Raw genomic sequence first — 11,454 nt, 5'->3', positions numbered from 1 at the left:
CTTGTCCTTATCAAACTGCCTAACCACAGACATCTGACCTCACCCAAACTCTCTGATCTGCAAGGTTGCTTGAGGCCACTTGACCAATTAGCTGTTGCTTCACTAGCTAAACCAGCAATTGTCTTTGTCTAAAAAACCCCCCAATAATTAATCGAGACCAAAAACACACTGATTAGCCATAAATTGTTGTTGCTTTATGCTTGGTCTTTTTAGCTGTCAGTGCTGTCATACGTTTGTAATATATGTTTTATTTATAGTTGCTTCGTCAGTTAGGGAACTTTACTGTCACCTATGAATGTGAAAACAAATTACACTAAGCCAGAGTATACTTCTATAACAATGACACTGAGATGAATCTTGAACCTATCCGATGTCAGATCTTACGCAAGAGCAGGACTTTGTGCCAAAACGGTTCTGTTCCTTACCTGATGATGCTTGTGTTCTGGGAATTGCCAGCCACTTCCTGGATTTTATATTAAACAGAGGTCTCAGTTCTGACAAGTGTCATGATACAGAGGTTGCTTGAGAGTTTTATTTAAACCAAAACTTATGTAAGATGCCAAGCAGACACTGTGTGCAGAACTGATGGGTGTTGGATAGTTCTGCCTTATACAGTAAACAGCCTGATGAAAACAATCTCTGTAATGAACTAACAGTGAAAGTGTGTGTGTGTGGGTTGTAATCAACAGCAATTGTGTTGATTACAAAAAATCATTATACTTGCACAAAAATAAAATTATCATATAGTTTATAGTCTTTGTAGTATTGTTTTTTGTACATGAAGTGGGTTATCTCATGGTGAAAACATGTTGAGATCACATTGCATACTTTTTCTCAGTAACTTGTTTTTTTTAGAGACTTTTTCTTCTGGAATAACTTAATGGCCAATAACTGAAAACACAGATGGTTAGGTCTCTGACAACCTTTGTCCTTTGTGTGTTTAAATCAGTCACATCACACAGTCTTTCTCAGAGCTATCTCACGTAGACACATAGTTGTCTAATTGGTCTATCCTCAGGCTCAGTTTACCTGTTCCTATACAAGGTACATAAAGAACTCAAACATAAATAACTTCTTTATGTTTGAGCTTTAAAAGCTGTGAGAAACTGTAATTATTACTGGTTTGCACAGACATATTTTGTTGCCGTATGTGTGACAAGACTAGTCATTGCACTTGCTTTTAGACGTCAGTCTCAGTTTTGAGATCTAATAATACCTACATTGGCTGTAATGTGATTATTTTATTGCAATTGGATTTTAGTTAGTAACTCAAGATTTTGGTCGTCTATTTAATTTTGACTTCTTTTTAATTGAGTTATGAGATACGTGACGATAGACATTTTGTACATGATAAAATAGTTATTTGTATGTGATTGAACTAATTGTTTTTCTTTTAGCATAGGTGTAGTTCAGTACAGTTATATAATTGTGATGAGGCCAACAACAACATACAGTAATAATTAAATTTTAGGTTGATTTTATGTTTCAGATTTGTAGCTTACAGCTACATTATGAATGCTAGGATTACTCACATGAGCAGTTCTTTTAAATCCTGTAGCATAAATATGTTAAGATGAGGAGTGTATTGTTTTCTATATTCAAACATTTTTATCTATCTCTTATTTAGCTAGACAAGTTTAGGTAAACCATTTGGTAGCACTATATATATACGCGTTTGTATTTATGGAGCGACAGATTTTGTGTGAAAATAAATCATACAAGTTGTTAATTTTGTTAAAAATCTTATAAATGTATGAGGTGGAATGAGGGGGCTCACCAGCATGGGGTAAAAGGCACAGTATTGATATAAATACTTTAGCTAAAATAATGTTTTTTAAATAATGTGTAAGTTAATACTTGTTCAAAACAATAGCAAAGTTTCTATTATTTTCTGCTTATTTTGGAAAATAAAATAAATATTTTTTGTTTAATAAATATACTGTTGTTAAAATATGTTCATATAAAACATATATTTTAAAATACAGAAACAAAATCATTTTAAAATGTAAAGATTCTGAAAGGATTCAAGGAGATCCCATAGTAATTAAATATAGATTTACAGTTGCAACAACAAATTATATTTTATTATATGATATGATTAATTGCATGTTTAAGGAAAGGAAAGGAAAGGAAAGGAAAGTAAAGGAAAGAAAATGAAAGGAAAAGAAAGGAAAGGACGTGTGGCCAAGTATGGTGACCCATACTTGAAATGTGTGCTCTGCATTTAACCCATCCAAGTGCACACACACAGTAGTGAGTAGTGAACAAACATGCACACACACACCGTGGACACACACCCGGAGCAGTAGGCAGCCATATTGCTATCGCTTCGGTGCCCGGGGAGCAGTTGGGGGATCAGTGCCTTGCTGAATCGCTGCCAGACCAAAGGTGGGGGGAGTGAATAAAAAATAATAAATCAAGTAAGCACAGAATCGACTTTGCTCTGCTGCCACAATTGCGTCAAAGATCAGGCAAATTTGCACGTGTATATTGAAAAGCGAATGTTTTGAATGTTTTCTGCCATCTAGTGATATCAAAGGCGCCTTTTACCCCAGGACACCTTTAGCCCTGTTGTACCTTACTAATACATACAATTTGGGTACTGATATGTACATTAAATGTATTAATATGCACCCTTTAGTGTAAATAATGTAAAAATGTGCACTTTTTGAAAGGGTACTGCCCTAGTGACAGCTTTTGGACTTTTTTTTTTCTGAGAATGTGACCAGTGTTGCTTTTAACTAGTGGTGTGAGTTTGGTGTGGAACTTTCTGTTCATTGAGCAATGGAAGACAGGGGAAGACTTCGAAAACAGTTATTAAAGGGGCGCTATTATGCTTTTTCAGTTTTTGAACTTTAGTCAGTGTGTGGTGTGTATCTTTGGGCATAAAAAAGATCTACAAAGTTACAAATCTCAAAGTCCACTCCAAAAGGAGATATTTAGTTTTTAAAATTCCTTTTCAAGAACTACAACAAACGCCTCCTTTGGACTACAACGTTTGTTTTTCACATGCAATGATGTCACAACGTGCTCCATTAGAATATCATTTAAATAAATCCCGCCCACGGAAATTCGAATTGTTGGAGGGAGGGTAGGGACGAGGTGGAGGATAAGCCTAACTTTAGTGATGCAGCGCGGAGAACCGCTTCAACGAGCTGCAGCACGGTGGGTATAAACACAAGCATTGACTAGAGTGGCTGCTTTAGAGCTGTAACGCACCACAGACGTGGGGTTCGAAACACATGCCGGAGCCACAAGATGATTAAGAGATTTATTCATCATACAGTGTAGATAGCTTCACTTACAACGCGAGTGTTTTTTAAAATGCCTAAACTTGCAATAGACTAGGCTAGGCTAATCAGTGATGATGTTCTTTGATAATGTTAATGGCTGCTTTTAGCCTTATGCTGGAGCTGGTTTCGGGCAATGAAACTAAGTATGTAAATAATTAAATACATTAGCACGATAATATCATGTATTGGCGATCTCGCAGGCTGATGATAGGACCCAACACCACTGTAGCGCATCATTTACTCACCCTCCATACGTCCTAAGTGTATATGACTTCCTTCTTTGTAAGAAAAATATCCATATTTAAAACGTAAGAATCACTTTAATCTAGCTTGCGCTAACAGTTGTACACGGAACTTACTTCTTTGACAAGGGGCGTGGCAGTACTGAAACACCGTCTAAGCTGTTCGCCGATCGCAGCGCAGTGGGACAGCTAACCAATCACAACTCATTTTGTTTTTCAGAAGGCGGGCCTTCATTAAATCTGGAACTAATCGAGCCTTATGTGCCAGGCTGGGAGAGATTAATTAGAGATTATGTTAAAAATAATGCGGTTTTCATACCGCCAAGCATGAAAGCCTGTTGTAGTACACCACCAAAACAAAATCAAGACTTTGTAAAAGAGCATAATAGGACCCCTTTAATGCTGGTGCATCTAGAGCAGCATAAATTACACACCTCACCTTTAAGATTAGATTCTGACTCACAATGATTTGGGATGCATATATAAATGTTTGCTTAAATACATGTGCACAAACACACTTTATTTTGCCACTCTTATTTTGTAATATCAGCAAGATAACTATAAAGTTATGCTGGGAGAGGAGTGTATGCGTATGCTGTAAATATGAGGCATGAGACAGAAAGCAGGACAGAAATGATTCAAGACTGTAAGCACATTAATTTATGTGGGAAAAGTTTGAACTCATTTACTTCCATTAAATGACAGCAAAAGTAGCTTCTTGGTCAGGAGACACAAAGTGTCCTTTCTCCATTTAGGAGACCTAATTAAATGCATATGCTTGGTAAAACCACTGTAATTCATTAAATACAGAAGATGTTGCACACCATCCCGTTTAACTCTCTTAGTTAGAAGTCTGAAGACATTCTTCCACTGAGGACTGCGAAAAGCACCTCTATTTTTAAAGTGTGACTAACCAGTGCTCAATGGAAAACAAAAACATAGCAAAACATTGAAATTAAATTACATGAAATGTCAGATGAGTTCCAGATTTTATCTGGGTTATGCTTAACTCATGCAAAGATGGTTGCGCTAGCAGTCTAATTCAAAGCATGCTCACATTACGCTAAACAGCGACTGAGGTTTTTCTGAATGGTGCCCATTTGGGTTTTTTTTTTTTCTTTTTTTTTTTGAATTTTCCAAAGAATCAGTGTGAAGGAATAGTTTTGGAAAATACAGTTGAACCAAGGTTTTAATTTGTAGGACAGCACTGTTTTCTATAGAAGCCTAGTTCAAAAATACGTTTGTGGTCAAAGATCACATCTTAAAAGCATATATTTTTATATTTTACAAAATGTATTGCAGATAATATTAATGAAAAAGGCCAAATAAGTGTACTTGAAGAGAGTATAGCTCCATGAAATGTTTTAAAACATTTAAATAAAAGTGCATTTTGAAATGATGTCAAATTAAATGTTTAAAATCTAATTAAAGTACATTTAAAAAAAAATATTTTATTAATCTTTTGTTTTAAGTGCACTAATTTCAGTTAGTTCACTAATATGTTAAAATACTTGATTATAATTTTAACTGTAGTGTTATTCCATATGACATAATAGGTAATATATTTTAACTTCCTCATTACAAATGTGTAATTACAAATACATTTTTAATAGAAATTGCACTGAAGTGTATTTTAGTTTACGTAAATGTTTGTCATTCTATTCAGAAGTACATTTTAACCATATTAAAAGCCAACAGAAATAAGCATGAAATTACATATAAATGTTTATTAAATTACAGTTAACATGTTTTAAGTGTCTTGAAACATTACATTTATTTGCCATGTAATTATATTCTTTTTAAATATATTATTTACATGGCTACATGGCTTTTGCCATAGTCTTTGCCATAGCATTTACCATTGAGCTTTTGTCATAGTCTTGACCTGCTTATTTATTACTGCACCTCCCCCTCCCAAAGGCACCTTTGACCTTTCAGGCACTGGGAGCTCAAGCAGAGCTGCGCATATGAGGGGGTTAGCGTATTCCGTCAGCGCCATGTCAGATCAGATGAGCCTGACGTGTTCAGAGCTGGGAAAGAACTAGATAAAGCCAAGAGATCGTGGGGATCACACCCTCTTAACTCAGCTGGACGGGTCAAACTTTGCAAGCTGAGGCAACAGAAAGGCTGAGCACTTTGAGGCTGTGTGCGTGGAAAGTGTGTGATGTGGTGACTAGGGCTGAGTGTGTTCCTGATGTTTATAATCTCTGGCAGATCTCCAGTGGCTGTTGAAGAGCCACCTGTTAAAGGACTGGAGTTAGTTTGTACCTTTGCCCTATCTGTTCAGCAGGGGTTTGACAACAGACAACATTATATTCTTTGCTTGGAAGTTAGCAGTCGGCAGTTCTTTAGCTAGATAAAGAGATAAAGACAAGATAAAAACAAAATATTAATGGCCCCAAATAAATCTGGGAGACTTTTGGACATTTAAGCCACACTTAAAACTGATTTCCATTGCATCACATACAGAATATCAAAGCAGTATCAAACCATCATGCTGTTCACATGGGTGTCCTGGCAAAATAACTACTGGTGTAGTTCTTTGTATTATCTATAAACATGTCTATTTCTTACCATCATGACCAAGAAATATGAAAGTGACATTGCTGAAGCTCAGAAACAAGGAAATGGAAAAAATGTTGTCATTGAAAGCCTGTCAGATTGGTTTTACCCTTTTATGCTTTTTAGGGTTGAATAAATATAATTTATAAACATTACACATACTCTCACACATATACGTATATTTGGAAATGCTCTAGGTTGCAAAGTGTTTTTTTTTATAATATTAGCATAAATCCTAACATTTTCTACACTCAAATAAAGCTGGGTTCATTTTTTAACCCAAAATGTTGGGTTAGCTTGTTGGGTCTCTTTACTGGGTTATTTATTCATTTTTTCCCCCCAGGTGCTGGGTAGTTTACTACTGTCAGTAGAAATGATGAACCCCCTCACACACCTACCGAGTGCTGAGTCAGTGTAACCCAGTGTTGGGTAGTCTGTGTCAAACCAGTTAAATCTGGATACATTTGTAAGCGGTTGTTTTGCGTTCTGTCCTGAGAGAAAACTTGACTGGCAGAAAACTTCCTAAATGAAATTAAGATATCTATTACACTGAATTCCTCTCAAAGTATTACTGTATAAATATAAAATGTCTTTAGTCTCATATATTTCCTTTTTTGTGTTTTGTTTTTGTTTAAATATTCTTCGCAGCTAACATCTGCCTGGAATGCTAGCCTTCTACAAATGCAGCATTCACTGGATGCTGTGTATTAAAGCGAACAATGTGCCGGTGCCACCATGAAAGTTTCACCTCCTGCCAAACAAATGCGTGTCCAGGGCTAAAACACGATGCTACATTGCCGTTATAAGTAACAAAGTTTCTGTGTGCTCCACTGACTACAATAGGAGCGCTATTGATAGTGTGCCAGGGTTGCCAGGTTTTCACAACAAAACGCCCAATTGCTAGTGGGGGCCCCCCATTAAAAATCGTGCTCTGGGGAATAAAATACACGTTTTTTGTCAGGGTTCCCCTGGTAAATTCGCATTTCAGAAGCTAAATATGACATTATTGGGGTCAACTCAATATGCAGACATCTAAAACAACCCATGGCAACAGTGTTAAAGTAGCCCAGGTTCGCTGGAAATTTTGGCAACACTGTAGTGTGCCACTGTTGCAGCCATGGTCACGCTGGGTTGCCAAATAACCCAGAAATGGTTGTTTTTAACTAAATGCATTAAATTCAATGAAAATTAAATTAAAGTAAAATAATCCATGTGACATCAGGGTTTAGCTGTAATTTTACAAAACTCAGAGAATATTTTTTGTACGCAAAGAAAACAAAAATAATGACTTTATTCAATTCCCCCTCCTCACCCAAGCGCCATTTTGGACTGTATCCCCTGAACGCAAACAGCATATGCCACTTTGTTTTCTTTGTGTACAAAAAGTATTTTTGTAGCTTCATAAAATACGGTTGAACCCCTGACGTCACATGGATTATTTTACCAGTCTCCTTGCTATGTTTCTGGACATTGATCATGTTAATTACACTGCTGTCTATGGAAGGGCCAGAGAGCTGTCAGAATGCATCAAAATATCTTAATTTGTGTTCCAAATACAAACGAAGCCTTTACAGGTTTGGAACGACATGGGGGTAAGTGATTAATGACAACATTTTTATTTTGGGATGGAGTAACCCTTTAAAATGATGCACTCAAAAAAATGCTGTGTTAAAAACAACCCAACTTGGGTTATTTGGCAAACCCAGCGCTGGGTAAATATTGGAGAGAACACATGCTGGATTATTTTGACCCAGATGGTTGGGTTAAATGTTTTTACCAAACATGCTGGGTTTTTTAAGTCAACTATTGTTTAAACATTATTATATTGATGGTTTAAAATGGACTGGAACTTATAGAAAACACTAGAGACAACAGTAATAATAAATTAACGTTTATTATTAAGCAAGAACACATGGACAAAATACAAGACGAATTTAATTTATTTGGGTGAATACAGCATAGTTTACAATATTGCATACATTTTAACTCGTTTAACAAGCATTTTAGACATAAAAAATTTTACATTCATGCCCATAAACAAACAGGACTGACATTAGAGAACATATTTTAACATTAAATTAAATTTAACTCAGTATTATAACGAATAAAATCCATTTATTTTATGCAAGGCAAAAGGCGTTTCCATCAAGTGAAGTGATGGAAACTAACTAACTGACAGCTAACTGACATCTCATCCTTATGTTGTGTTGTGTGAAATAATACCATTAACAGCACAGTAAAGACTTTATAAATATAAAAAAAGTATACAAACCTTTATTTCGCTGACGAAGTGCACCAAATCGATGGCACTGAGAACCAGTCTCTACTGTAGAGGACTCAAAAAGGCCACACTCTGACTAACTCAGCAGCTGGGTTGTTTTGTTGAAGACAAGCTCGACACAGCGGTTGGGTAAAAAAAAAAAATTAACTCAGCATTAAATATGACCCAGCAACTTGGTTACAGAAAAACTACTTAGCACCTAGGTAAAAAATATTCAAAATAACCTAATAAAAATGACCAAACAAGTTGAACCCAACATTTGGGTTAAAAAAATAACCCAGCACCTGGGTAAAAATATTAAAAACAACCTAATAAAATGACCCAATGGGCTGAACCCAGCATTTGGGTAAAAAAATAACCCAGCACTTTTTTTAGAGTGTATAATTGAATCAATAACTCACTGACATGGCCCATGGCAGCTGTGATGCCCTATAACTGTATTTCTTGTCCTATAACTGGTCTTTCTCTCCCCAACAGCTCCCCAACCACCACCCCCCAAATTGGCCAAACCCCCACTTTGCCTAGGGAGTTTCTAGCCCTATATATGGAAAACTGCTGAGTCACTCACTCTCACTCATCCTGGGATTGTGTTCAAGAAGATGAGGCATTAATTGAAAACATACAGTATTCACCACTGGGTTTTTCCACAGAATGTTCCATATTTTTATAAGGCATTTGCCTCAAATATCCCCAGCACTAAAAATCTTTTCATCATTTACTTAGCCTCATGACTTGACATTCTATTCTTCTTTGGAAAACACATCTGACTCCCATATAAAAAAACATGTTCCACAGAAGACAGCATGTTAAACAGGTTTGGAACAACATGATGAGCTTTCTCACCACCTTAATGTAAAATAATTTGTGTTTATGTGGCAGTATGAGTATGAGTCAATAGGCATTCTTAATACCTGTTGAACAGGTTTAATTCCATAGTTCTTAATCTCTGAAATGGTTTGACGTCAGATGCTGTGCCATTGAGACTGTCTAAATCAGTGTTTTATTAACTCCATTTGTTTCATGAATTCAGTTCTTAAGTTGACTTGCATCTGTGTTCCAGATGAAAGGCAAAGCAAACAAGATTGAAGAGCTTTGAGTTGAATCTGGTTTTGCATGCAGCAGTGGAACAGTCAAATGTTAAAGTGAGAAACTGTGAAAACATGCAAAACTGAAGCTTGATATTTAATGAGTAGACATTTTACAAAGACAGGGTAACACTTTTTAAAGTGTCCCTGTTACACGTTACATGTACTTACTATTATAATAACAATTAATTATGCATAATTGCATGCAACTAACCCTTAAACCAAATCCTAATCCTAAAATTAACCATATGGTAAGTACTTGTAGTTAATTAATAGTACTCAGTACTCAAATGTGTAATTACACTGTAAAAAGGACACCTTAAAATAGGGTAACTAAGGACAGTTTTTAATAATAAAGTAGAAATTGGTCATTAAACCACACTGTCTTTGAGCATGGAAAGACTTACTATGAAAATAATGTGGTTTATAATCAGTAATATACTGGTCCCACTATATATTAGGTGGCCTTAGCTACTATACATACATTTAAATTAATTATAATATGTAAATGTTTTTACACTGTGCTTATATTTAAAAAAATACCTTCATGTAAATACATCTGTAATGAATTTCTGTAATTAGGGCCCGAGCACTGCAGTGCGAGGACCCTATTGGAATTGCTCTGTTTATTAGGGCCCGAGCACTGCAGTGCGAGGACCCTATTGGAATTGCTCTGTTTATTATTAGGGCCCGAGCACTGCAGTGCGAGGACCCTATTGGAATTGCTCTGTTTATTCTTCTTCTTCTTCTTCTTCTTCTTCTTCTTCTTCTCCAAAGTAAAAAGTCTTTTTGAGGGCCTAAACATGCTCGAAAACTCATGAAACTTTGCACACGCATCAGTCCTGGCGAAAATTTACATCTGATATGGTTTTCAGAAGTGGGTGTGGCAAAATGGCTTGATAGCGCCACCTATAAAATTTCAACGGAGTGCGCCTCGAGCTGCGTTTCACGTACATGTACGAAACTCGGTACACAGGTGTAGCACACCAATACCTACAAAAAAGTCTCCTGGTACAACTTCCTAAACCCAACAGGAAGTCCGTTATATTGAATTTCCTGTACGATTTTTGTGCAGTTTTTGCCATTTTCAGGCCTCGTACTTTAACGAACTCCTCCTACAGTTTTTATCCGATCATCTTCAAATTTGCTGAGTGTTATCATAAGGCCCTTGCGATGTTAAATTGCGAAGCTTTTGAGTTTTCGTCGAGGGGCGTGTCCGTGGCGGCCCGACAAAATTTGACGTGTCGCCATGAAAAAGGAAGTGGCTGTAACTCAGGCAAACAATGTCCGATCTGCCTCAAACTTCACAGGTGTGATAAGACTCCGCTCCTGAACACATGTCAGTGCCCATATTCAGTTATAGTCATAGCGCCACCTGATGACAACAAGAAGTGACATGTTTAACACTGTTACGGACTCCTAGCAACATATTAAAAAGCATTAGCAAGTTTTAAATAGGCTAGCAACATGCTACAATCATGCTACAACATGCTAGCAACACTTAGCTAAGAGCTAATGCATGCTATCAATACAAAGAAAAAGAAAATTGCTGTAACTCATGCACACAATGTCCAATCTGACCCAAATTTAATATTCAACATGCTATGAACATAGTAAAGCATGCTAGCAACACTTAGCTAATATGCTAAAGCATGCTAATAATACAATGAAACAGGAAGTTACTCTAACTCAGGCATACAATGTCCAATCTGCCCCAAACTTAACATGTTTGATAAGAGCCCTGATCTGAACACATGTCCATGTCCATATTTAGTTATAGTCATAGCGCCACCTGCTGGCAACAGGAAGTCACATGTTTAATACTGTTGTGGACGCCTAGCAACATTTTAAAAATATCAACAAATGTTAAATAAGATAGCAACATGCTAGAAACATGCTATAACATGTTAGCGACACTTAGCTAAGTGCTAAAGCATGTTATTAATGCAATGAAACAGGAAGTTACTGTAACTCAGGCATACAATGTCCAA

This window comes from Labeo rohita, chromosome 6, assembly GCF_022985175.1.
Source record: "Labeo rohita strain BAU-BD-2019 chromosome 6, IGBB_LRoh.1.0, whole genome shotgun sequence".
NCBI classification, from domain to species: Eukaryota; Metazoa; Chordata; class Actinopteri; order Cypriniformes; family Cyprinidae; genus Labeo; species Labeo rohita.
Note: the sequence above shows the minus strand (reverse complement) of the source record.